The sequence below is a fragment of the Dipodomys merriami genome, unplaced genomic scaffold, assembly GCF_024711535.1.
Source record: "Dipodomys merriami isolate MVZ:Mamm:240054 unplaced genomic scaffold, mDipMer1.0.p SCAF_1201, whole genome shotgun sequence".
Lineage (NCBI taxonomy): Eukaryota > Metazoa > Chordata > Mammalia > Rodentia > Heteromyidae > Dipodomys > Dipodomys merriami.
In genome coordinates, this window is record NW_027202496.1 from 45,902 (window position 1) to 72,774 (window position 26,873).

Here is a 26,873-nt window from a genome sequence, read left to right on the forward strand (position 1 = left end):
CCCCTGATTCAATGAAGACATTCTCCATCAGCCAGTGAAGGAGTCTTCAGTGAGTTACAAGCCACCAGGATTACTAAAAAACAAACAACAAAACACCCAACAAAAGAAAACAAATTCAAAAGTGAAGGACCGACTGCAGGAAAAAAAACAAACAAAAGTAGAATTAATGGTAAGAGGACATTATTTTTTTTTTTGAAAAAGGACTAAAGGAGGTTAACGGTTAAAATGAAATAGCCAGCAAAGCAAAGTCAAAACAAAACAAAAAACCCTATAAAGAGAGGACATGTATACGTGTAAATAGCCCGAGAGGAAATGGAGAAAGACCCCCGTTCTGTGTTGTGTTTTGTTTTACAACCAGAATCTGGGATGCCAGGAACAATGGATTACATGAAAGACATTTCATTATGTGAACTATAAAGGCCTAGAAAGTTCCACGTAAGACTGTCCTTCTAAGACAGATGGTTCTTTCTTCATTCTTTTAGACCATTTTTGAAAGAGCCAAAGACAAGAAAGGGGGGGAGGGAGAGAGGGAGGGAGGGAGAAAAGAAGAGAAGGGAGGACAAAAGGAAAGGGAAAGGAAGAGAAGGAGAGCTGGAGGGAGGGAGAAGGGAGTAGAGGAAGGAAGAAAGGGAGGAAGGAAGGAGGGAGGGAGAAAGCAAGGAAGGAGGGAGGAAGGGAGGGAGAGGGAGTAGAGGAAGGAAGAAAGGAAGGCAGGAAGGAGGGAGTGGAGGAAGGGAGGGAGGAAGGAAGAGAGAAAGGGAGGAGTAACTTGTGTTCCTCAGAGCCATGGTTTGCAGGTTTGGGCCTAAGCTCTGCCCCACAGGGTCACAAACATGACAAGGAAAAGAAAAGAAAGAGCCATACCCCGGGAAGGAAGGAAGGAAAGAAGGAAGGAGACTTTTTATTTGTTGTCGACGTTTTATTCATTGCTGTATTATCATCTCCACACAATGCGTGATGGAATCTATAGAAAAAGGCCCCTAAAATTAGCGAGTAGAGCCGGGGTTTGCGACACAAGATCGAGGTACACAAAGCTCAGCCGCCTCTTCCCACACGAGCCTCCAAATGAGAAATTTAAATAAGAATACTTGTGCGCTCGCATGAATAAACGGATAAATGGGACTTACTTAAGGTGCAAGCTGACAAAAGATGTTCAAGGCCTCTTCCCTGCGAACGCCAACGACAATCCTGCAGAAAAAAAAAAAAAAAGAAAAACAATTAACAGAAACCTCCACAAATAAATGGAACCCAGACTCTATTTCTGGGCCGGGGAGTCCTGCTATTGTGAACAGGAGATTTTCCCAAAGTTGATCTCTGGACTCAGTGATACCCCAATCAAAGTACCTGTCAGTAATCCTGGCTACACACAGGAGGCTGAGATCTGAGGATCCCGGTTCAAAGCCAGCCCGGGGAAGGAAAGTCCCTGAGACTCTGATCTCCAGTGAACCACCACCACAAGAGCCAGAAGTATGGGCTGGGAAGGTGGCTCAGTGGTAGAGCACTTGCCTTGCATGCCTGAGGCCCTGGGTTCGATTCCTCAGCACCACATAAGCAAAAAGAAAGAAGTCAAAAGCCAGAAGTGGTGCTGTGGCTTAAATGGTAGAGTACCAGCCTTGAGCAATAAAGCTCAGGGACAGTGCCCAGGCCCTGAGTTCAAGTCCTACACAGGACTTGATGGAGGAGGAGAAGAAGGGGGGAAGATTAGAAGAATAGCCCAACTCTCTCTGGGAGAAGATCTTTAGTCCTCAGACATCTCCATCCTTGGTGGGTGAAAGCATGCAATTTCCACTTTCTGTGAACACAGAGCCTTAGGCTGGTTGGAGAATTTATGTTATGGTGAGCTGAAGGCCAACCTATTATTATTACTTAGTTGTTGTTGTTATTGTTCCAGTCCTGGGGGTTGAACTCAGAGCCTGGGCGCTGTCCCCAAGCCTCTCTGTGCTCAAGGCGAGCGCTCTACCACTTGAGCCACTGCGCCACGCCTAGTTTTCTGGTGGTTCATTAGAGATCAGAGTCTCACGGACTTCCCTGCCCTGGCTGGCTTTGAACCACAATCCTCAGATCGCAGCCTCCTGAGAGGCTAGGATGACAGAGTGTGAGCCATCGGCACCCGGCCAGTTTGGCCATCTTGATTGGTTAAGTGTGGGTAAGTCCTTGTGGCTGAGTGGTCCAAGTTTCTCATTGCATTCCCCTCTTCCCTTCTAGATTCATCTCAAGCGTCACCTCCTCCTGGAAGTATGCCCTGATTGCTTCTGGGCTGGGTTGTGTCCCTCCTCTTCCACTGTGAGTCCTCACCTGCCCCCTGCTTTCCTCATTCCTGAATTCCTAGAATGGGAGAGCGGGGTGCGGGGCTGAGGTTGGTTGGATATAAATGTACAATTAATTTGGCTAGGAAGTTTGTACGGGGCATCTAGAAGCAGAGGACCTAGGGTATTGTGCCTCAAAAGATAGTCTCTGAATGGGAGGGGGGGTGCCTAGAGAAAGGGAGGAGAAGAGAGAAGGGGAAATTCCCAGCTGAAGGTGCCACATGACCTTCTAGAACGTTCTTCTTGGGGGAGGGGGTAGTGGAGTGGGGTTAGAAATCCTTTGAATTTGGGGGGTGGCATCGGTCAGAGGTGTCTGTGCGGACACTAAGGGGAGGCTGGGGGGGCTGGCGAAGGGCCTTGTCCTCTGTCCCCCAAAATACCCTGACATGCTCAGTGTCTAGGGGCTGGAGTTCATCAATCCATAAAGCTGTATGCCTGTCAGCCCCATCAGACAGCTTGTAAAAGTGAACCCCAACACACACACACACACACACACACACACACACACACACACACACACACACACACACACACACACACACACACACACACACACACACACACACACACACACACACACACACACACACACACACACACACACACACACACACACACACACACACACACACACACACACACACACACACACACACACACACACACACACCCCACCCCCATGGAAAGAAATAGTATTTTTAATCTTCAGAGTAGGTTTTCATAAACAACAGAAAGGGAGGGAAGAATATATATATATATTATGTATATCGTATATTTGTGTGTGTATATAGAGAGAGAGTGAGCGTGTGCAAACACACCAAGAAACATGGACCGGTATCCGTTTTCACCCCCCTCCCCATTTATTAATAATCCCCCCAAGCGTGTGCTCCCTGGAAATGTGTGATTTTAATATCACGGCAGCAGAGGATTCCGCCGAAGCTTCCCTCCCCCCTTTCTTTTTACGGCGTGGTGTTTTTGTTTTTGTTTTTTTAACTGAAAAGTTTTCAATTATTTCCCAAGGAAATACCCCCCAAGGAAGGAGGGTGAGAAGTTCAGTCGTTCTGGAATCATCGTGTAATGTCTGAGATGCAAAGGTCTGTGCAAAAAAATACGAGGTGTTACCAAAAGCCACAGCCATAAACAAGGCAGATGACAGAGTGTGCCCCAGACTCCCTCCCTCCCTCCCTCCCTCCCTCCCTCCCTCCCTCCCTCCCTCCCTCCCTCCTCCCTTCCTCCCCCTTCCCTCCCCCTTCCCTCCCCCCTCCCTGTCTTCCCCTCTCCCTCCTTTTCTCCCCCCTCCCTCTTTTCCCCTCTCCCCCCCCCCTTCCTTTCTAAAAAGGATGAGCATGGTTTGATGCACATTATCTGTTTTTTAAAGATCTGTTGACACTGGTGGCTCACGCCTGCCACCACCCTAGCCACTCAGGAGGCTGAGATCTGAGGATCATGATTCAAAGCTAACCCCGGGACAGAGAAGTCTGTCAGGCTCTTCATCTCCAGTGCACCACCAAAATGCCAGAAGTAGAGCTGTGGCTCAAGTGGTAGAGAGAAAGCTCAGGGACTGCGCCCAGGCCCTGAGTTCAAGTCCCAGTACTGCAAGAAAGCACACACGCACGTACACACACCAGACACACACTCAAACACACACAAATCTACATTGGCTGTTGTAAAGGGAAGACACTGTACGCAGAAAGGTTGTAACCGGAGTGGATTTTCCCCGCCCAGGCTGGAGCTCCTGTGTCAGCCCAGCTAGCTTTAGGGGTTCCTTGGTTTTTGTTTTTTCTAGTCCTGGGGCTTGAACTCGTGGCCTGGGCACTGTCCCTGAGCTGCTTTTGCTCAAGGCTCGTGCTTTACCACTTGAGCCACAGTGTTACTTTCCATTTTTCTTTTTCCCGGTGGTTCATTGGGGATCAGAGTCTCACAGATTTTCCTGCCCAGGCTGGCTTCAAACCTCGATATTCAGATCTCAGCCTCACGGGTAGCTAGGATGACAGGCGTGAGCCACCAGCAATTGACTTAATTTTTTTTAAGGCAGTCTTTCATGTTTTAAAAAGCAAAACGACATAAGTGTGTTTCTGAAGCCGCGATCGTGTCGAATGCTTTTACCGTCCTACTGGGATAATGTCCAACTGACAGAGGAATCGCCCACCGCACGCTTCCCGTGGTCAATCTCACGGGACCCCACCAAAGCTGCCCGTGTTCACGGACCAAAGGCTTCCACCACCCTCTTTCCTTCCTTCCGCACCGCTTTTCCACGCGTGCCTTTTTTTTCTGTGTCGAGATCTGACCCAGACCTACACGCATCCAGCCGGCCCATCGCTAGTTTTCTAGAAAAGCTGCTAAATCATTTCGTTTCCTTTATTTTTTGCAGGAGGAACAAGATGGAGTGGCATCTCCCAGGGACCTGTGTCTACGACAGGCCTGCTGTGCAATGGAGGCCGCCAGCCCTGGGTGCTTTGTTTCCATGGACCAGAGTGGACCCAGGAGTGGAAGGGTGGAAGGGGCAGGGCTGGACCTGGGGTGGGACTGGAGATGGAGGAGGGAGGCAGAGCCGGGGCCTGGCGCGTGGATCTGGTTTGCTGCCGCTGAGCTGCTCAGGAGAGGACGCATCTGCCCGACTCCCCGGCCCCCGGTGTGAGCGGCAAGGGGTAGGATTTGCTTCTGGAAATGTCGATTTGGGGTGCTCCCTGTCTTGGGGTGTAGCAAGCTTCCTAGGTTTCAGCTTTGATCGTTTCTCAAAATGTAGCCTTAAAAAAAAAGATCTCACCAGGCATTGGTGGCTCAGGCCTGTCATCCTAGCTACTCAGGAGGCTGAGATCTGAGGAGCGTGGTTCAAGGCCAGCCCAGGCAGGGAAAGTCCATGAGACTCTGATCTCCAATGAACCATTCAGAAACCGGAAGTGGATCAAGCGTTAGAGCGCTTGCCTTGAGCTGAAGAGCTCTGGGACAGGTCCCAGGCCCAGAGCTCAAGCCCCACGACCGACAAAAAAAATCTAATAACAATCTCTTCAGCCTCATTAGATGCCAGGATTGTACTCACAAGAGGTGCGCTGTGACACCGTGCAAGATGATCGATTGTACATTGATGACAGATGGATGATAGATTACTATAGAACCTACTAAACCGAACCCCCAAAGTCTTTCTGCAGGTAAGAGCTCTCTACTGTATACGCCATTACCCCCCCCCCCCCCCCCACACACACAAAGAACAGCACAGCGAGTTAGGTGGATTGCAAACGCATCAGCGCAGTTAAATACGAGGTGTAGATCTGGGCGGGGGTCAGGTAAAGCTGGCTGTCGAGGCTGACTGCTTGCTCCAGCTCTGAGTTAGGTTCTGCCCCCTCTTCCGCGTGTGGAGAAAGTAGCCAGAGGGAAAGAACTAAACTGCTTAGGGCTGGAAGGCCAGTGGATCCCATTCAAGTCACTGGCCTCAGCCGTGAGGAGAAGGACTCTCTCCACCACCCCCCCCCAAAAAAAAAAAACCCCTGGGGTGATCTCCAGAAACAGGCAGAATGGATTATCAAGAGGGCCCAGGAGGCAAATGTCAGAATGTCGCGTGGATTTTTGAGTCCAAGGAAAGGGACTGGGGATGGAGATGGAGTTGGGAGCTGTTTTGTTGAGTTAATTCCTAGGCTGGTGGTTGAAGGGACGCAGACGTAGGAAGAGGACTTGGGTTGCTTTTAGAAGCACGGCTGAGATTTTTTTGAAAAATCAAAGCCCTTCCGTTGCCCGGGAGTTCACTGGTGAGAGACAGAAAAGCCGCATTGTGAGGGGCTGAATTGGGAGTCTTCATGGGAAAGACCTGCGGCCCCTCGAGTACTCTCCACACTGCCAGAAAACTGAGCCCTGAGAGCAGGAAGAGGAAAGAAAGAGCGGGAAAACAATGCCAACACACCAGATCCACTCCAGTGGAGAGCTGAATGGGACAGCCATAGTGGCCAGAAGAGAGACAGGAGACCTGAGCCACGGCATCATCACGGCGGCTGAGATGGTTTAGTCCTAAATAGGGTCTGGGCAGGGGCAGGAAACTCTCAGGAGTTCAAGGCACAGGACTGACAGGTCCAGTAACCTATCGTCCAAGCCCACCCCTTCCCCGGGGGGTGGGACTTCACCTTCCTCCACCATGAAGACAAGATGGCACCAGGTAATCCCAGTTCCCTATTATCTACCCTGTGGCCAAGATGGTGCCAGTTGGATCCAGCATCCTTACTTCACTTCTTTAGAAGGGAAGTAGTGACCTAGCAAACATAGATTGTGTCTGTGCGCTCAAGTGTGTGTGTGTGTGTGTGTGTGTATGGGGTCCTGGGATTTGAACTAGGACCACTTGTCGTTTTTAAGGCAAGTCCTCTACCATTTGAGCCACAACTCTAGTCCTTTGTACCTTGTTCAGTAGCTTCGAGCAAAACTGGGAAGTGGCTGTTGCTATTTTCCCTGGGCCTGACTTTGGATTTCGATCCTCCTTCTTACAGCCTCCGGACAGCTGGGATTACAGACATCAACCGCCACTGCCAGGTTTGTTTGCTGAGATGCAATCATGCTAACGTTGTTGCTGCTGCTGCCGCCCGCGCCACCGCCGCCCACTGCCCAGACTAGCTTCAGACTGTAATCCTCTTGTGTCCTAAGTAGTTGAGATTACAAATGTGGACGCCCACACTAAGCTCTCTTACAGACGATTAAATTGAGAGATTACGGGACCTCATGCATAGAGGAGAATCTGGAATTCAGGATCTCCTTGAACCTCTTTAACAGGGAGAGTGCCGATCCTAGCCTTTGCCAACAGGTCTTCTCTGCCACGTTTTGCAGCCTGATTTTTGGGGGGCGCTCTGTGATAAAAGGGCATGGTAGAATTCCATAGGTTGAGTTTGTAGTTAGCGTGTCTGCTCGGGCCTGGTTGGATGTGCATAGATTTTCTTTTATACACTCACACAGAGCGTTTCCCTTGCTCACGCACTTGGAGGTAGATTTGCACATGTGTGTGAACATAGGCACGTGTGCACGTGCACACATACCTCGAAAAGCATTCCATCCCCTTCTCCCAGATCCTCAAGAAAGTCCCCTTTTCCACTTAAATGCCTTTCCAAATAGTCTGATTTATTTTATTTTATATTTTTTTTATTTATTTCACTTGCCAGATCCTTTTCAATCTGGAAAGTGAGTTGGCCTCTCCCCCCCCCCCCAATCTATTTTCTGCCTTTCCGCTATTCAGTTTAGGCATGAAACATAGAGGTAGATTGAAAGCATTCAATGGCTATTCAATCGGAGAAGAAAGGAGCCCCTTGGAGCTTTATTAGATATGAAGATCCACAATAAAAATCAATTTCTGCCTCTTTATGCAGTTTAAATGACAAAGCACCCACCCATTCTGCAGCCATTGTGCTGGGGAAATGTAATTCAGTCCCGGCGCTGGGCCCCGGAGCTCGGCGGACTCTCTGACCTGCCCTGACAGATTCCAATATGATACACAGAGCTTTCCCCGATAATGGCAGCCACTTCATCTCTCGGCAAGAAAAAAGTTATCTGATATCTTTGAGGGTTAAAAGGCTATGTGGGCAGCATTTTCAATAACCCACTAAAATCAGCATCTTTACAAAAAAAAAAAAAGGACCGAAGCTTTGTTCCTTTTTAAGGAAAAAAAATTGCCCAGCTGCTACTGTCCTGTCCTCCCTCCAACCTCCACACCCCCCAAAACAACCTATGGAGGTGACATCCCAGGTAATGAGACCCCCCCCCCCAAGAACAAAGTGGGGAAAAATTTCCACCGCATGCTCCCTCTCCTTGGGTGAATATGGGTCTTTGGGGTTCCTGATTCCGATGGAATAAGTACCATGAAATCAAGAAGAAACTACCAAAACCCCAACCCCCCAAACCCATATTCCACGTGTGTCCCGAACTCTCTGAAAATGTTAACCTTGCTAACTAGCTGAAAATGTTAACTTCCTGTCGTAACAGGAAGTTCCGTGTTGGAAGGGAGCCGGGGATGGGGTTGTTGCCAAGGAAACCAAGAGATGCTCCTGCAACTAGCCGTCCACTGCCCCGGGACAGACCGGGGAGCGTGTGGTAGGTGTGCATTAGCTACTTTGCTTTAAAATGGCCACAGGAAAGGCATTTCTATTGGGTCTTGCTTTGGGCCCTGTGGCAGGATTCTTCTAGCACTGTGGCAGAGGGGTAGACTTTTAAATCTGTCTCTGGTCTCTTGGACTCAGGGTTAAAGGGTTAAAAAAAAACCCCTCTTGAGTGAGTTAAAATAATGAAGCGTTGCTTGGGTAAGCATTGGGTGGTGGAGACAGGTTCGAAGAGACCTGTGTCAAGTAGGGCTCCTAGTCTGAAATGATGGAAGTTTCAAGTCCTAGGGTCCTCCAAACTATGATTTTTCTTTTCTTTTCTTTTTTTTTTTTTGTCAGTTGTGGAGCTTGAACTCTGGGCCTGGGCGCTGCCCCTGAGCTGCTTTGAGCACAAAGTAATTTATCGGAAATAAGAATCTCAGGGACTTTCTTCCTGGGGCCTGCTTCAAACCGTCATCCTTAAATCTTACCCACTTGGGTAGCTAGGAATACAGGCGTGAACCACGGGTGCCCACCCGACTTCATGAAATGATTTTCTTTCTTTTTGATAATTTAATACTTTTGCTGCTTTTTTTTTTTATTATCGTCTCCTAACTTCAACTTCACACTTGCAGTTAGTCTAATGGTACAGAGGCATTTGGATTGGACACATCTAACTTCCTGAACTTCCCTGTTCCATTGTCACATGCAGGTCTTGAGCATCAGGGCTGTGTCTGCCGTCAGGCATCTCCCCGCTCATCCATCCTCCTCCCCTTCACCTGCACGGCTCACACACGGGGTAGCTTGAGGCCTACTCACTTGCCTCTCCTCCTATTTGCTGAGTCCTTGGAATTCTATCTAGGAAGTTACTCTCCCCCACTCCACCCCCCAAAAAAAGCCAACACATTCCCATGATTGTGGGTTGTTGTTCCAGATCTCACATGGAGATCTCTGATGCATTTAGCTAGGGGTGCAGGCGAGAGACACCGGATTCCAGGTTTTCTCTTCTGCATGGAAGGGTATTTGGTTTTCCTAGCACCTGCTTGTCTTTCTAGTGAGATGTTGTGAACATAGGACCATACTGCTCAGGTTTGTGGCAAGTCTGTTCTGTTCCATCTTTGAGCTGACCCTACCTGCTTTGGTGGTGCCTTCCGGAGTGTGTGTGTGTGGGGGGGGGGAGTGCAATGTACTCTCTCACAACTAATAAGGCAAGCTTTGAAAGGAACCACATGAGTACTATAAAATCACACCATACCACAGAAAGATAGAAACAAGCCAGTACAATTAAATGTGTTTAATGGCGAACCATTATCATTCCAACATCTCAGGAACAGGTTTTTGCATCCTTTCTAAACTTCCAACCTGGTCTTGAAAATGCCCAGTGTCTCACAGCTGGATTCTGCCCCCGGCCGTGTTTGAAGGGCACAAGAGACAGGGGCAGCTGTTGGATTGGTGGACAATCCACATGGGGGCCTTGGAAAAGGAAGGGCAGCGATGGAGGTTGGCGGGCAGTGGAAAGAGTTCTTTGATTGACTCGTTATGTCTGCTGGGGCCCGGCTTTGGGCCATGCATCTGTCTGCACGCTGGTGTTCTGCTTTTCATGTCTGGTTTATTAGTCTCTTGCTTTTCCCCTTGTTTCAAATTTTGGGATCTCTGTGGCTGAGGTGCCCTCAGAAAGATCTCCATATTTCCTGAAAGAAAAATCAGAGTTTACCTTGGCGGATAGAACCAGAAAAGTTCCCACGGGAATGAAAGAACTCTCCCCCAAGGGCCCAGCATCCCTTCCTCCCTCCCTCATCTCTGTCTCTGCCTCTCCCCCCCTCTCCCTCTCCCACCTTCTGCAGGGTGCTTGCTTCTCTGTGAGGACAATTGCCAGGAGGAGAAATGACTTGGGATGCAATCTGCGCCCTGGAAATCCCAAGACTGACCACGGTGACATTTTGTTCTAAGCGAGGAAGAGTTTTAAAGGAATTAATCAGATTCTTTTTTTAAAAAAATAAGAAAGGTGATAAATCTTCCATTAAAGCATCTTTCCAGTTATCAAAAACCTTTACCAGACTCTGTGAACACATCATCTTTCTATAACCCAGCCATAGCAGGGGTCACACCGGCCCCTGATCTACCAGAATGCAGGGCAGCCAGGATTGAGTTGTTTTTTTTCTCTCTCTCTCTCAAAAAGAAAATCTCCTCCCTGCTGGCTGGCTCTCTTGTGTTGATGATAGAAGTCATGATGTCATCTTTTACATTTTTTAAAATTGGTTTGTTTTTTTTTTTCCCCCTCCGCAGTCCAGTTTATCAGAGGTAATAGATAATGTTTCTTTCCCGGTTCTGGAAATCCAAGAGGGTGAGATTGGAAGAGAAGTCAGGATCATTTAGTTAAAGTGAACCTTTTGGGAGATTCATCACCATCTTCTAGGGGGTCTAGTCTGTATTGATTCTTTGTGTATGGGCTCAGTATTTCTCTGAGATGTTTCTTTGCATAATCTCGTCTGTCTGTGTCTTGCTCACACACAGGTTTAATTTGCTATAGACCATTTTCCTGGTAGACATTTTCAAGCATCAGTCCTCTTGTTTTTATTGTGTGGCCTTGAGGAAATCACCTGACCCCCCGTTGAAGGAAGATATGAAAACGTGAGTAAAAAGGTTAGGGAAATCACATATCGAGACACACCAGAGTGAGGTAACACTTAATTCTTTTGTGGACAACTCTTTTATTTGTGGGAACTGAAGTTAGGTCAGGGCCTGGTCTCCACATTTGTAAATCGTTGGGGAGAGATCAGAGAGTTAATTGGGCTTATGGGAATCACAGAAAACTTGGTAGGGAAGGGAAGAAACAAACATTAAAAAAAAATGTCCAAAGATGTCTGCCATTAAATCAGGTCCTGTTGGAACTTGGCCCGATAAAGTTGCTGTGTGGCTCTGGTTGGATCTCTCACTTGACGCCCTAGTCCTGGAGAAATGAGATGGCGGGGAAGGACGCTTGGCATCTCACATCAGCGGCTGGCACTGAAGATTCCAGGTTGTGGTGTTTGGCGAGAGACTGGTGTCCGCCATTTAGTCTCATTCACTAATGGAGACGCCAGAGAGGGAAAGACACCCAATTATACCCCTGGGAGAGAACTCTCGGAAGCTAGTGTTTCCAGGGTTTTTTTTTCCCCTCCTTACGTTCCTTTAGCTGATTCTTTGTCTCCTCTTGATGTAATAAATACTAGTCATAGGAAATGAAGTGTGTGTGGGGGGAGGGGTGGGGGGGTAAGTTCTGAGGCTTTACTCTGCCCCTACTGACCCAAGAATTCTGGGAAGTGGAACTGGCTACTTTCTTCCAGCAACTCCTTCTGCAGGTGATTCTTGATACAAGAGAAAAACTTGAGAGTGTCTGGTAAAGAGGTGATGTCTGGAGTTGTGGCAGCCACAAAGGACCTGGTAGAGATGGGAGGGAACACTGAATGAGTTTAGGGCCCCTGGTCTTTGTACTCCTGAATTCATCAACCCAGGAACTGTCTATACGTATATATAAATATATACATTAAAAAATAGGATAGTAATATATAACCTACAACACAATATAGCAATATGTTAACGTTCTATTAAGTACACATATAATAACTTATACAGGGGATGCACAGATGGATTATAATTACATAAGTTAGGTAATGATTACATTTCCTTTTGTACAGTGTCTTCTCTCACGATATATAGTTTAACATACTATTAATATATTAATGTATAATTATATCATATAATGTATGTTATATATTATATAATATATAGATTATTACATATTATATATAAAATTATGTTGCATGTAAATATTAATTAGATGTAGTTGTCAATAATGAAAGTTTCATATGTTGCACAATTATATGCTATATATTTTATGTATAATATGGTATTTTGTAATATATGTATTAATATATAATAAATAATAGTTTAATATCCTGTTAAGCACCAAAAAAGGTCCAATGAATAACAGGCTTTTTACCATGACTCAGGATGGATATATTTTATGTCTCATATAGTATTATGTAATATATCCTATGTATTCATATATAATTAATGTATATTGTTTGATATCCTATTAAGCACACTAAAGCTCCAGTGAATCACAGGGCTTTTCACCACGACTCAGGGTCGGTGAGTTACAAGCTGTAGCTGGGCCTGTTCCTTGCTTCTGTGTGGCCGTGCGCTAGGAATACTTGTTTAGTGGTAATAGAAGATTCGGTGGCATGTAAAGCCTTCATGAAATTCATACGTTCGCATCTGTAAAGCTTTATTGGAACACCACCCCACACCCGTGGCCTGTGTGAGGACCGGCAGAACGCTGTGGTATGTAACCCACCCACCCACCAGCTTAAAACCGTCGAGGGACCTCCTTCAGTTTCCCAGGAGAGACAGGTTTTGAGGTTTTGTTGTTGTTGTTGATACTTCTTATTGTTGCAGGTGCACTTACTTTTGGACAGTGTCACCCCCCACCCATGAGGCAGTGTAGCTCATTTTCCACGTCATGTCTGGTGAGTACCACTTTGGCTTCTGCTCACCCTTTGTCCCTCCAAGTGTCCGTGTCCCCACCCTGAAAGAATGAAGAAAACAGAAACCCTCTTGTTTCCTGGAGTTCATCTGGCGCGACATTGCTTTGTCCCATCAGATGCACACAGGCCTGTGCCTTTGTGTTCTTCCCCAGGTCTCCTCCTTGGGTGTGGCTGCCTGTGAATGCCTGTGTTCCTGTTGGCTTTTCCTTGAGCCCCCCTCCCCAGCAGTGGTTGGAGAATGACCACCAGGCCGGGTCTGAAGTTCCTATCTGCCCACAAGGCCTAGACCCAGAGGCCCGGCCTACCAAAGAGAAATAAACCAAGGTTAAAGAGGAAACCCCAGTGTCCTTGCAGCCCTTGGGCATTCTAGCCTCCAAGTGTCTGGACTTAGCACTCACACAGCTCTTCCTTCTTGGCTCAGAAATGCTGCTTGCCCGGAAGTCCACCTTCATGTGAGAAGACAGCCAATCCCAAAGATCCCTCCTCTGCTGACCTCCCACCCCAGAGACCCCTGCAGGTAAGGAGTGAGTGACGGAGGAGCAAGGTAGTTGAGAGTGGACCAAGAGGAAAGAGGGGAGATGGAGAGTTAGAAGGGAGCAAGAAGTCATCATCATAGGGAAAGGGGAGTGTGGACCTGAGGAGAGAAGGGAGAAAGGACAGAGCAGCAAGAGGGTGTTGGGAAGGAGGAACAAGGAGTTGGAGAGGAACAAAGAGGACTGAGGAGAGAGAGCAGGGAGAAGACAGAGCGAGGAGATAGAGAGAGGAGATAGGAAAGATAGTAGTAGTGGAGAGATAGATGGAGAATAAGAGAGGGGAGAGGGAGGAAGGAGGCAAGAGACAGGAGAGAAGAGGCCAAAAGATGGGGAAGATAAGTACAAAGATGAGGAGGAAGACAGAGGAGAGCGATGTGGGGAAAGGAGCAGAGAGCAGGGGAGAGATAACAGGGGAAGGAGGAAGGAGAGTGGAGAAGGGGAAGGAAGGGGGAGAGATAGTGGGGTGAGGGAGAGGCAGAAAAAAGAGGAAGTCCAGGGGAAGAGAATTTGAGAGAAGAGAAACAGGAATAGAAGACACTGAAGAGAGGATAGTGGAGAGGGAGGAGTAGAAAGGAGATTGAGGAGAGAGACAGGGTTAAAGAAAGGGGAGACCAGATGAGAGAGGGAGAAGGGGGAAGTGGAGAGGAGAGAGATCTAGGAGAGGAAGGAGGAGGCGGAAGGTAGAGGAAGGAGAGAGATCAGAGAGTCAAGAGTCAAGGCGGACATCAAGGTGGGGTGGGAGGGGACAGATAGGGAGAAAGAGAAGAATGAGGAAGAAGAGTGCAAAATGAGGGAAGGGTAGTGGTGAGATGGAAAGGAGATGTGGGAGAGAGAAGACAGAGAGGAAAGAAGAGAAAGCAGGGACAGGAAGGAGAGAGGAGAACAAAAGGGGAGGGGACAGACCAAGGGAGAGAGCGAGCACCGGTGAAAGATCTGAGAGACAGATGGAGGGAAGATGAGGGAGAGGGGCGAGCGGAGATGGAGGAGTTAGAAGAGAAGTGGAGAGAGGGTAAAGAAAGAGACGACTAAGGAAGTGGAGAGGAGAGACGGGGGAAAGATCATAGGTTAGAGGGGACGTGGAGAGCAGAAATAGGAGGGAAGATGGGAGATCAGAGGAAGGGAGAGAGGAGACAGGAAAGACAGGCGGAGGAGAAAAGATAGATGGAAAATAGGGGAGAGAGAAGACAGAAGATCAGAGAGAGAACAGAGACAGGGAGGAAAAAGAACGAAGTAGGGGGACAGAGGGAGAGGGGGGTGAGATGGAGGGAGAGGCAGAGGACAAGGAGGTGGAAGAGAGCAAAATGAGCGGGAAGATGGGGAAGTGGAGGGAACTAAGAGGTGAGGGGGAGAAGATACATGGTAGGAAAGAAGATGAGAGACAGGGATGAAAGGAAAATGGAGAGGAAGAGGTGAGGGAGGGATGAAAGGAAAATGGAGAGGAAGAGGTGAGGGAGGGAGGAGATAAAAGACCTGAGAAGAGACCGGGCAAAGAAAGGAGAGGGGATCGTGGAGGTAGGGAAGGTCGAAGAAGATGGCGGAGAGAGAGGAGAGGGTAGAGAAGATGGCATGGAGGGTGCATCAAGAGAAGCAGAAATAGGAGGGAGGGAAGACAGGAGACAGATCTGAGAAAGATGGGGGACAGAGAAGGGAAAGGGAGGAGTGCAGAGGTGGAAGAGCAGAGGGAGGGAGAGGCGAGATCGAGGGAGCAAAGAGGAGATGGCAAGGAGAGGGGAAGAAGAGACACAATAGGAAAGAAGAGAGGTGTGGAGCGGAGAGCAAAGCGGGAGCGAAAGAGGAAATCATTGAAAGGTAGGGGAGAAGAGACATTTACATAGAGAAGAGCAACAGAGGAAGGACAGACATTGAAGATGGTAGAGATGGAGGAGTGTGGAGAGAGGGTAAAGAAAGGGGAGACCACCTAGTGGAGAGAGAGAAGAGTTAGAAGTAGGGGAGACAGAGGAAGTGTTGTAGAGATAGTAGAGAGATCACGGAGAGGAGAGGAGAAAGTAGACAGGGAAAGATGGCAGGCGAGATGGAGAACATGGCGCCGAAGAGGGAGAGCGCAACGTGAGGGAGAGCAGAGAAAATGAGCAGAGGAAAGGAGGACAGAAGAGAAAAGGGAGAGATGGACAGGGAGGGGAGAGACATGGAAGACAGGAGGCAGGCAAGAGCGGAGACCAGAGAGAGAAGGAGCGGAGCCGGGGAGAGAGCAGAGACAGGAAGGAGCATGAAGGAAAATAGAGGGGGACAGAGATGGGGGGGGAGGCCAGAGGAAGGAGAATCGGGAGAGGATAGAGGAGGAGAGTGGAGGAAGATGTTGAGGAGATAGTAGGGAAAGGAGATGAGGGGAGAGGAGAAACAGAGAAAGAAAAGAGCCACGAGAGAGAGGGAATTGGAGAGGGGAAGAAAGGGTAGTGGAGATGAGACAGTTAGGCGAGAGAGGGAAGGAGAGCAAGCAGGGTAAAGAAGGGGGAAGTAGGGAGCAGGGGAAACTGAGGAAGGAGAGAGATCAGGGAGTAGAGGGGACGTGCAGAAATAGGGATTGAGGGCTAGTAGAGAGGGGGGCAGGAGGGGAAGAGAAAGATGATGGGTGGAGTGGAGAGGCAGGAAGTGGGGAGATGAGGGAAAGAGGAGAGATGGAAGGGGAGAAGGGAGGGATGGAGAGACGGTACAGAGGGCCAAGAGGAGAGAGCCAGGACAGGAAAAGAGTGGGGAGAGAAGAGGAGAAAGCAGATGGGGACGGAGGAAGAAACTGAGATGGAAGAAAGAGCGAGAGGAGGGCAGAAGAGGACACAATAGGAAATGAGGGAGACAGAGGAGGGAGGAGAGGGGGAAGGAGGTCAGAGAGACAGGAGGAGAGAGAGAAAAGGTAAGGGAGGGGAGGGAGAGTTAGTCAAGGAAAAGGAGAGAAGAGGAGGAGAGATGCAGACAAGAAGAACAAATCAGGGCAAGGAAAGGCATGAGGATAGTGGACAGAGCAGTTAGAAGAGAGAGGGAAGGAGTGAGGAGGTCAGAGGAGGGTAGGCCAGAGAGTAGAGGGGGAGATGGAGAGGAGAAAGGAAAGGGGGATGGCGATGGGAGAAAGAAGAGAGCGAGAAGAAAGTAGAGGGGAAGGGAGTGGAGACAGCAGAGAGAAAGGAATAGACAAGGGAGATAGAAAGGAGAGTGGTAGAGAGAGAGAGAGACAGGGGGAGAGGGGGGAGGGGGAGGGCAGGAGCAAAGAGACTGGGGGGATGGGAGGGAGGGAGAGGAGAAAAGATAGGAAACGGATGGGAAATGGAGAGAGAGAAAGAAGAGTAGAGACAGGAGGAGAGAAAGAAGCAGAGGAAGGTAGGGGAGGGAGCAGGGGCGTGGAGATGGCGGAGAGTGTACAGAAAGAGGAGAGGAAAGGAAGGAGAGGAGCCATAAAAGATCTGAGAGAGAGGAAGGAGGAGAGGAGTGGAAGGGAGGTTGAGGGGAGAGCAGGTAGTTGAGGGAGGGGAGGAGAAGAGCGGGAAGGGAGAGGAGTCAAAGGACCTAGACGAGAGAAGAGGCGTGAGCGAGATAGGAGAGAGAAAGAGAAAGGAAAAAGGAGAGATGGGGAGGGAGAAGAGGGGGAACAGGAAGGCAGGAGATAGTAGAGAGAAGGGAGGAGGAAGGGAGAGCAAAGAGAGACGTTGGGAGGGGAGAGAGAAGAAAGGAAAGAGGGCTTTCGTAGCGCAAAAGGAGAGGGGAGAAGATGGGGGGAAGAGACTCAGTAGGGAGGGAAGGGGAAGAAAGAGAGAGAGCATAGAGCAAGAGCGGAAAGAGAATGGAGAGGGGAGCTAGCACAGGGAGCGGTAACAGAGGAGTTAGAGAGAAAGGGGAGTCTGAGGAGAGAGATAGAGGAGAGAGAAGACAAAAGAAGAGGTAGATGGAAAATGGAGCGACAGAGGGGAGGGGATGGAAGAAGGGGAGGACAGCAGAGTGGAGACAGGGGGGAGTGGAGGAGTGATGGAGAAGAAGAGAAGATGAAAGAAGAGAAAAATGAGAGACAGAAGGGAGATGGGAAGAGAGCCATGAGAAAGGATGTAAGGGAAAGAAGAGACATTGGACACAGAGTGGAAATGGAGAGAGGAGGGAAAGACCTCGAAGGAGGAGAGGAGAAATGGGGAAGAGAAGGAAAGAGAAGAGCTACTGGGGAGGAGAGAGAAATGGAGGGAGAATGGACATCAATAGGAGGGAGGGAAGATGGAGACCAGAGAGAAGGGAGGAGATAGTAGAGACAGAGAGAGGAAAGAGGATAGGGAAATGGAGAAAGAAGATGGGAGAGAAAGGAAATAGGACTGAGGGAGAGGGAGAGAGAGAAGAAAGATGGCGGGAGAGATGAAGAGGGGGACAGGGAGGAGAAGAGGGGAGATGGAGAGGAAGTAGGGAGGAGCCAGGGGGAAGCGGAAGAAGGAGGATGGAGAAAGATCTGGAAGAGACAGAGGAGGGGCAATAGACAGACAAGAGAGGGAGAGAGGAAGGAGGAAATAAAAGAGCAGAGGAGAACTTGGTAGATAGAGGGAATGGGGTGGAAAGGAAGTAGAGGGGGGGGACTTACCTTCGTCCATGGCTCCCCACGTCCCTCTTTCTCCTAAAGAGTACAGAGGATCCCAGCACCCCCTCACACACACACAGAGGATCCCAGCACCCCCTCACACACACACAAGGAAGTACTTAACTCCAAGCACCTCAGCCAGGCCCGGTTCTTACCCTCAGTCCATCCGCTACAGCCCTGTCCACCTCTGGTCTTCCTCCAACCCGGGCTGACGTCTCCTTCTGGAATGTTCTCCTGCCGGCTCACCTCCTCCCTGACCCCTCTACGTTTGATTTTTATTTGTATTTGTGCTCTGCCTTCTTTATTGATGGTTTTCTCCTGATGCTGCCATATAAAACGTTTGAGGAATGAATGAGGTTGGTCTGTTGTGGTTTTTTTCTTCTTCTTATTTTTTCCTGGTTACCCTAAAAGCCTAGGACAGGCCCCAGTACTGCCTCCCCCCATAACACACACGCACACACGCACACACACGCTGGTCACAGCAGGGTTTGGGTTTTTACCAATTGCTCTAAAACCAGGACTGAGACTCAAGCAGTAGAGCACTTCCCCGAAACAAGTACAGAGACCTGAGTTCAAACCCCAGCACTGCAAAAAAAATGAATAAATAAGACCAATGTCTTCAGCTGGGTTAATGCTCCATTCAATGTGTGTGTGTGTGATTGGTGGGGGGGGGGGTCTTGGGGTTTGAACTCAGGGCCTGAGCATTGTCCCTGAGCTGCGACTCAGGGCTGGTGCTCTACCACTTGAACCACAGCACCACTTGCACCTTTAAAAAAAAAAAGTTAACTGGAGATAAACTCATGGATGTTCCTGCCCCGATCTGGCTTCGAATCACGATCCTCCCATCTCAGCCTCCTGAGTGGCTAGGATGACAGGCGTGAGCATCTCTCTGCTCTCTGGCTGCATTTCTCTGTGGAGGAAGGCCCTCCCTCCCCCCCCCCCCCAGAAAGGTTCTGCCCCGCAGGAGCGGAGGCCCCACACCTTCCTTCCTGGGGTGAAGGAAAATACAATAACAATACTTAGAAATTACCAATTGACGGTCCCCCCCCCCATGACAGCCACACAACAATCCGAGGGGTTTATTCCCAGCCTTCAAATAAAATCGCTTTCATCCCCCCCCTCCCCTCCCACAGCCTCCTCCACCTTCATAATGCCTTCCCGTTAGATTTATTCGCTCAGCCCTGAAAACTTGACACTAAAGGGATTATTTAGTTTTAGATTTGCTGTACCCAGAGTAATAGCCAACAGGGCAAGAAATGAAGCAGCAATATTAGCACGGGCAGGGAGGGGGGAGGGAGAGAGGGGAGGGAGGGGAAACCAATGCCATCTGCAGCTAAGCAAAAACTGCTTGCATAAACACCATTAAGGAGATTTAGACATTTCCTCTCCTTATCATCAGCACTCCTGGAAGAAATAAACAAGAGAGAGAGAGAATTTTTTTTTTTTTTAAGAAAAAAGGGCAAAGGGACAGTTTTTGACTTGCTGCGTATGCATTTCCATGGAAAGTTCCACGGGAAATCAACCAACCAGGCAAAGACCCAAATGCCATCAGGGCTGTCCAGGCTAGCTCATGGCTGTCGAGAAAGGAGACGGAGTTTAAACCCCAGCGCTGCAGAAACAAATGAATAAATAAGACCCATGTCTTCAACTGGGTTAATTCATGCTCGATTCATTGTGTGTGTTGTGTGGGAGAGAGCGGATCCTGGAGCTTGAACTCTGGGCCTGGGCGCTGTCCCTCAGCTCTTCAGCTCAAGGCTAGCGCTCTACCACTTGAGCCATAGCGCCACTTCCGGCTTTTTTCTTTTTGCTTATGTGGTGCTGAGGAATCGAATCCAGGGCCTCAGGCATGCAAGGTGAGCACTCTACCACTGAGCCACCTTCCCAGCCCCCCAAACTTTTTAAAAAAAAGATGTCACTGTACAAATCACAAACCATCACCTGCCTTGCTCAGAAACCAGAGTCTTCTGCTACTAAGAAATGCTTTTTAATTATCTACCTTAGAAAGAAAACAAAATGAAGAAGATAAAGGAAGAATGTGCAGGGTAGGGAAATGGAACTTCGCATGTGCTCCGAGTTGAAAAGGTAATAAAGGTTAAAAACTTGCTCACTGCCATTCTCTGTCTGTCTGTCTGTCTGTCTCTGTCTCTGTCTCTCTGTCTCTCTCTCTCCAGCACAGTGATTTCGTTGGTTCATGTGGAGTGTTGGACTTCCTTTTACCAGAAGCTTCTCTCCTGGAAGCCAAAGGAAGAAAAGGTGGAACCCATGGACGTTTCTATTCAGCATTGTGCCAGGAAAGTCTGTGGAAGGGGGAGATTACAAATTGCAGAAATTTGGTTGCTGTCCCATTTGATTAGCTGAAGGAAGACTTCCTCCCAAGTCCAATGCATTGCCTAGTTATGTTACACACACACACACACACACACACACACACACACACACACACACACACACACACACACACACACACACACACACACACACACACACACACACACACACACACACACACACACACACACACACACCTCTCTCTCTCTCTCTCTCTCTCTCTCTCTCTCTCTCTCTCTCTCTCTCTCTCTCTACCTGGACAGGGCACCTGGGGTCCCCCTGGCCCAGCCCAGGAGCCCCACCCCATGACCTCACCCTCTATACCCCACTTGCCACTCAAGGCTGAACCTTGAGTCTTCCCCCATCCTCCTGCCTGATATGGACATGGTTATGGGGAGGAGGGAAGGAAGGAAGAAGGGAGGAAAGGAGGAGCAGAGGAAGGAGGGAGGGAGGAAGGGGAAAGAGGTTAAGAGAGGGGGGAGAGGGAGAGAGAGGAGAGAGGGAAGAGGGAGGGGGAGGGGTGTCTCTGTTGAGAGAAGAGCCATCCAGCACCAGTGGCTCACGCCCGTCATCCTAGCTACTCAGGAGGCTGAGATCTGAGGATCGTGGTTCAAGGCCAGCCTGGGCAAGGAAAGTCTGTAAGACTCTCATCTCCAATGAACCACCAGAAAACTGGACTTGGCACTATGGCTCAAGTGGTAGAGCGCTCACCTTGAGCTGAAGAGCTGAGGGACAGCGCCCAGGCCCAGAGTTCAAGCTCACGACCGACCAAAACAAAAAAGAAGCCACATGGAAGCTAACTGTCACTTCTTAGAAAGAACGGGACATGAGAATTGTCCTCCTGGGAAACATTCAAAGGAAATGTTGCTGTTCCTGCCCTGTAACCCACAGGGACTCCTTCAGCCAATGGCCAGATCATTTAATTTTCACTTCTGGAAAATCAAATCACAGTCTTAGAGGGTGATTTTTCTTTTAAATGTGAAGCTGTTGCTTTACCACTTGAGCCACAGCTCCACGTCTTTTGTGGGTTCTTTGGGGGGTGGTCGTGGGAGTTGGGTGTCCATATTCCTCCTCCTCCAGGCCCCACGACACGGCCTCTCATTCCTACTGATTCTCAGCCTTATGTACCTTGACACAGAACCTTCTAGAATCTCTGTGTTCCCTGCTCTGTGCTGGAAAATCACTTTGGTGGTTATTTGCTAGAAAGAAAAAGTTATTTATACACAACTCTGGTCCTCCAAGTGTGTGTTTCTTTCTTTCCTTTTTTCTCTCCTTCCTTCTTTCCTTTCTTCCTTCCTTCGTCCTTTTGTCCTTCCTTCCTTCCATCTTCCTTCTTTCTTCCCTGTGTTCCTTCCTTCTCCCTCCTTTCTGTCTGTCTTTCTTCTATTTCTTTCTTACTTTCTTTCCTTCCTTCCCTTTGTCTCCTTCCTTCCTTCTTTCCTCCCTTTCTTCCTTTCCTTCCTTCCTTCTTCCCTTTGTTCCTTCCCCCTCCCTCCTCCTCCTATCCCTCCCTGCCTCCCTCCCTCTCTGTCCTCTGTCCCTCTGTCTCTCTGTCTCTCTGTCTCTCTCTCTGTCTCTCTCCCTCTCTCCCTCTCTCCCTCTCTCTTTCCATCCACACTGACTGACATCTGCCTCTTTATCAACTTTGAACTCCATTAAACACCCTTCCCTCCTGCCCAGCCCTTGGTTTTTCTGGAAACCCACCACCCCCACCCCCAATCAACTTCCTCACCACACGTGGCGGCGGGGGGGGGGGGGAAGTCCATGGTGACCAAAATCTTTTCCCCCTACCCTCTAAAGTCTGTTCCATAGCCAGTCGCACAATAGCGTTGTTATGCCCTGAGAACAGAACCTGGCTGTTTATCTACAGGGAGAAGCCTGGCGCTGGTGGCTCCCGCCTGGCATCCTAGCTACTCAGGAGGCTGAGATCTGAGGATCCCAGTTGGAAGACTGCCCCGGGAAGGAAAGTCCAGGAGACTCTTGTCTCCAAAGAATCACCAGAAAACCCGAAGTGGAGCTGTGGCTCAATGTGGTAGAGCGTCAGCCTTGAGTGTAAAAGCTCAGGGACAGCGCCGAGGCCCTGAGTTCAAGCCCCAGGACTGGCAAAAGAAGTGAAAGCTAAAGGGAGGAAAGTCTGGTCTGGAAAGAGGAGCTCTTTTGAAGGTCGAACACTTGCAGTCACGTCCCTTAGATCTGCTATCCCCTACTTTTGGAAACCGTCTTGTCTGACTCTGAATGCAGTCCTTGCTAAGTGTGTGTGTGCATGTGTGCGTGTGCGTGTGTGGGGGGGAGGCTGAGGGACCCAGGGGAATGACGTTAAAAAGCCCCCCCCCCAACGCCCTGCCAGCCATGGGTAGCTGAGGAACAGACACCAACAGATCCACACACACCTAAAGAATGCGTGTCTCCTCTCCTCTCATTCCTCAATTAAGTAACTCATCAAGCCCACGCGGATTTGCTATAAAGTATATATTTATCACACATTCTATACGAATATATCTATATGTTTATGAACACTACACATTTACATATTTATCAATATTTTATATCTGTCTGTTATCTTTTTTGTTCCTATATTTTATATTTATAGTTATATCTATTTTATATTTGTATTTATATATTTAAATATATATGAATCTATACTTATATAGTTAAATATATAGTTAACTATACTTCTACTTGCATCTATAAACATCTATATTTAAATAGATGTTTATATTTATATTTAAATATATTTATATTTAAGTATACAAATATTTTTAAATATATAAAATATATTTATATTTAAGTATATAAAATGTTTGTATTTAAATATATTCTACTTGCATCTATAAACATCTATAAGTAGATGTGTATATGTATCTACATCTATTTAAATATATATTTGTATTTAAGTATCTAAATATATATTTATATTTAAGTATGTAAAATATATTTTTATATTTAAATGTCTATATTATATACTTCTATAAGTATATATGTCTAAGTATATATGTTCACATCTTTATCTATATAAGTAAATAGCTATATTTTCTGTGCAGGCTTTTATGCAGACCCTTCGAGCGCGTATCAGCTAACCCCTTCCAGAATCCTGGCTCTTTTTTTTTTTTTTTTTTTAACATTTTCATCCCTCCTTTCTCCACCTTGATCTCCCCAAGTCCCCACTTGTGTGGAAGACCCATTAAAGAAGTCATTTCCTCCCCCCCCCCCTAAGCAGTCCCCCCCACACCTGGTAATAAATAATATGATCACTGCAGCTAACAGGCGGCGGAGCGGTGATAAATAGAGGCGGCCCGGGCTTCTGCACAGACGGCCGGCGCGAGCTATTACCGCGCTCCCCATAGCCACAGGCAAATTCTCTTCACTGCGTCTCCTTGCGGAGACCTTTTCCTGAAGAGCTGCGATTGCTCGGCTGGTTCAAGGTGCTATTGAGCTCTAACCGGGGGGACAATTACAAGACTCTGGTCGCTGTGTGCGGGGAGGATGCTCGCGTCTGATAAGATTGCTATGGAATAATGTGGAGGAGAGAGGGCTGATAATGGGGTGATGGCCGAGACCCACACATCCTCGCCCAGAGCCTGAAGACACAAGCGCTGCCGTTACCCCAGGCCTGTCCCCCACTTCCAATTCTTTTCCATTTTGATTGCATTCACACACACGTACGCGCTCTCTAAACACGCACTTCACAAATGATCCCCCCCCACCCCCCCACCCCCTGCCTAGCTCCAAGCTAGACATATTGCTCCACAAACTCATCTTAGGCCAGGAGAGGTTTACAGAACCGTTCTGGCTTTTCCTTATTCAGATTTCATCCTTCCTGTCAGGTACAGGGCAAAAAAACAGACAGACGGGGGGGATCCATCGGTAGAGGTTTCTTTCTTTCTCTGCTTGTAGGATTGTTCTAGCCTGCTTCGTTTTTGTCCATTTTTAGAGCCAGAAACAAATAGAAACAAAGATCCAAAGCCATTCTTTCATGGGATTTTTTTTTAACCTCTTTTTTTTTTTTTTTTCATTTCTCTGGCTGATGGCTTCCAGAGATCTCATGTTCTCTCGTTTCTCTCTCTCTCTCTCTCTCTTCTCTCTCTTGCATTTTCTGTACCCGCCTCTCTCCCTCACTCCTTTCTGCTGGAATCCCATGCAAGAGAATTTCCCAAGGTCAGACCAATTAGAAAGGAAGACTGGCCAGGTGCTAGCCACCTGTCACCCTACCTCCTCAGGAGGCTGAGATCTGAGGATCGGGGTTCAAGGCCAGCTGCGGCAAGGAAAGCCCACGAGCCTCTGATCTCCAATAAATGACTCAGAAGCACAGAAGTGGAGCTGTGGCTCAAGTGATAGAGCGCTCGCCTTGAGCAAAAAGAGCTCAGGAACAGCACCTAGGATCTGAGTTCAAGCCCCACCACTGACAAAAATAAAGAGAAAAGGCTCTGATGCGTGCAATTTGTGTATGAATACTTTATAAAATAGAAACAAAAACACAGGAATTCAGGCCTATAAAATAGAAGAAAAAAACAACAACAACACAGGAGTTCAGGCCACGGCAGATGAACTTCAAGCAACCTAGACAGAAGGAGCCGGGATACTGAGCGTGGTTTTTTAGTTTGGTGTTTCTCGATGTGTCCAGAAGCCTAGCTCCCTGGCTTGGTGTGCAGGCAAAAACCAGTAAAAAATAAGGTGCGTTCAAGGATGGCTAGCATCCAAGCATGCCGGCTGAGTTCTGAGCCGTGGGATTCAAATGCCAGGTGTGGCCATTTTCTCAGGTCAGGTGGCATCCAAGCACGTGAGTTCTGTGGTGGAGCACTTGCCTGGCATGCGTGAGACCCTGGGTTTGAACTCCAGCACTGCAGCAAGGAGGGGGGAGGGGGGACCCAATACTTTCCTATTAATGACCAACCTAATGACTTTCCTATTTATGACCAACTGCTTAGAACCGGTCTACACCACACAACCCAGATTCCAACGTGGGTGACAGGAAAACACGAGAACAATCTCGGGAGGCTCATCTCCAAGGCCTCTGGCATACATCGTCGCTCAGAGATTCTGTTTTGTCTTTTCTTCTTTGTTGGGGTGTTTGGCTGTCGTTACTGCTTGTGGGTTTGGTACAGGTCCTCTAGTTTAAGTTGGGGACCTGGGACCTCTTCCCCGATTCACTTTTGTGTTCGAGGCTAGCGCTCTACCACTTTCACCCACAGCTCCACTTTTGGATTTCTTTTGTGTGTGTGTGTGGGGGGTGGTTCCTTGGAGACAAGAGTCTGATAGTCTTTCCTGTCCCAGGCTGGCTTTGAACTGCGATCCTCAGATCTCACCCTGCTGAGTGGCTAGGATGACAGATCCTGAGTCATAGGGTACCCAGCTCTACTACTTCTTTTGAGAAAAGGAGGCCTAAGATTTCCTGGGAGGCCTCTTCCCCCAAGTATGCCTGTTCTAAAGCCTTCACTGGTTTAAGAGTTTCGTGTTAGGGAACTCTGGGATTTTTGTTTGTTTTTAAACCCAAGGAGGTGAGGTGTGGGGTGTGACTCCTCTCCATCTTCTAGACTTCTAAAAACTTATTTTATTTCATTACATTAAAAAAAATTTTTTAAGCTGAGGATTTATAAACCGGGGCTATTAACTTTTAAGAGTTTCATTATAGTTTTTTTTAATCATAAATACTTGAGGAAGGGGAGAATGGGTGTCTACTTTATTCCTAATGGAAATTATACATATAGATGAAGTGGCTATATTAAAAAAAAATGGGAGCCATGATTATATTAATACGGCCTAACTGATATTCAATAATTCAGCCCTTCTATTTCCCATTGTCCACGTTTAAATACTTCAAAAAGAATTCTAATCAAGCGGAAATTAATAGGGAGGAGAGACCGGGGCTGCAAGGAGAAAGTTCTAATCCCACTATCTCTCCATATTTCAAAGTCTCTTTTATTTTCTTAATAAAAGGGAGAGAGAAAGAGAGGGAGAGAGAGAAAAGGGAATTAATCCAGCGCTCTGAACTGCCCTGTCATCTTAATGCCTTAAATAAATTCGAAGAGAAAATTACACATGAGAAGGCGATATTGATGGCCGATGCCAGGGCTTTCCTTGACTGCTTTTTTTTTTTTTTCTTTCCCCTCCCTCCTCCTCTGTCTTTTCCTTCTTTCTCCCTTCCCTTTTTTTCTACCTGCCTACCTTGCTTTGCTTTTTCTCTAGGTCAAGATGTGCACATCCCAGCAGTGGGGCCAATACTGAGGCTCAAACCTCCCCTTTTGAGTCTTCTACACGGACACACTTTCCCCCTTTTTGTTTCCAAAATGGAACACCATGGGTGGACGGGGCACGTTAGAGAGCTGATCTCTAACAGGTGCTAGAAGCTGCCAATGAAGGAATCACCCGACTCATTCGTTCATGTTACAAACACCTATTGAGCCCTTAAGGTTGCTTGGGCACTGGGACACTCTTATTGATGGCAGTAAAGAAAACACACAGGAAAAGAATCTTGGAGGGGAGAAAAGCACAAGAGGCCGCATGCCACCAGCTCACGCCTGTCACCCTTGCTACTCAGGAGGCTGAGATCTGAGTACACAGGTTCAAAGCCAGCCCAG

The 26,873-nt window shown here is 48.1% G+C and overlaps 1 long non-coding RNA gene across 3 annotated transcripts; it reads left to right on the plus strand.

Annotated features, from left to right (window-relative positions):
- The first annotated feature begins 8,300 nt into the window (after window positions 1–8,300).
- On the plus strand, window positions 8,301–18,293 carry LOC138823567 (uncharacterized). 3 transcript variants are annotated; one of them, XR_011370854.1, is made up of 7 exons: window positions 8,301–8,363; window positions 10,192–10,352; window positions 10,862–10,978; window positions 12,788–12,858; window positions 13,029–13,200; window positions 13,298–13,393; window positions 18,146–18,293. It is a non-coding gene; the product is annotated as an uncharacterized lncRNA (long non-coding RNA). The 3 variants fall into 3 exon arrangements; XR_011370852.1 differs by lacking the exon at window positions 13,029–13,200; XR_011370853.1 differs by lacking the exon at window positions 13,029–13,200 and having other exon boundaries at window positions 10,192–10,279.
- The last annotated feature ends 8,580 nt before the right edge of the window (window positions 18,294–26,873 follow it).